Genomic DNA, 908 nt, shown 5'->3' with positions numbered 1-908 from the left:
CGGCCCCCGGGCCGGGCGGCCGGGCCCGGGCAGCGAGGCGCCGGTACCGGGGAGGGGGCCCGGGGTCGGCTGGCAGAGCCGAGCGCCAGTCGGCCCGGGGCCGGGGCCCGCCCGACCGGCTGGCCCCCGGCCCGGCGGCGGGCGCACTCTCCGCCGCCGACGGCCACTCCGCAGGGCGAATGAAACACCCGCCACGACAAGGGGGGGGGGAGGTCATGGCGCCAGGCGCGGGCCAGTCGGCACGTCTCACCGTGTGTGTGTGTGTGTGTGTGTGTGGCCACACGGCCACGTAAGGGCCGCCGGCGGGGCAACCCTCGGCGCCAGTGTGCGTCGCCGCGCGCGCGCGTGCGCACTCGGCTCATCTGCCGGGATGAAACCGGCGGCCCGGCCCTGGCGCCGGGCCTCGCGCATCCCGCCCGGCGGTCCGGCCGAAGAGGCAGGCCCCAAAGAGGAGCCCGGTCGATTAATGATCCTCGGGGGCGCGGCTGGCCGAGGCGCTGGCCGCGGCCGCCGGCGGGGTCCCGGCGTGCCCTCCCTTGCCACGGGCCGGCCGGAGCGACGGGCCGGGCGGCGACGTGCGCACACACACACACACACACACATGCCCGCCGGGCCCATGGGCCCGCGAGCTGGCCGCGCCCGGTCACCGCCCATCGAGGGCCGGCCGGATGTGTCACCTTAGTGGCGGCCGGGGCGGTGTTCGCCCGTGTGTGCGTGCGCGCGCGCGCGCGCTGCGTCCTCCCGGCCGCCCCTTGCCGCTTGCGAAGGAGGCTTAATTTGTCGCCCTCCCCCGGGCCGGGCACAAGGCGCGCCGGGCCGGGGCCGGACGGCGCCCGGCCACAGCCAGCAGTCCCCCCCCCCCGCCCGCCCTCGCCTCGCCCGAGGGCTTCGGCGCGCGCACGGCGTCC

The sequence above is a fragment of the Fonticula alba genome (genome assembly GCF_000388065.1).
Source record: "Fonticula alba strain ATCC 38817 unplaced genomic scaffold supercont2.8, whole genome shotgun sequence".
NCBI classification, from domain to species: domain Eukaryota; order Rotosphaerida; family Fonticulaceae; genus Fonticula; species Fonticula alba.
The sequence above is the reverse complement of the archived record's forward strand: the minus strand, read 5'-3'. Positions refer to the sequence as shown.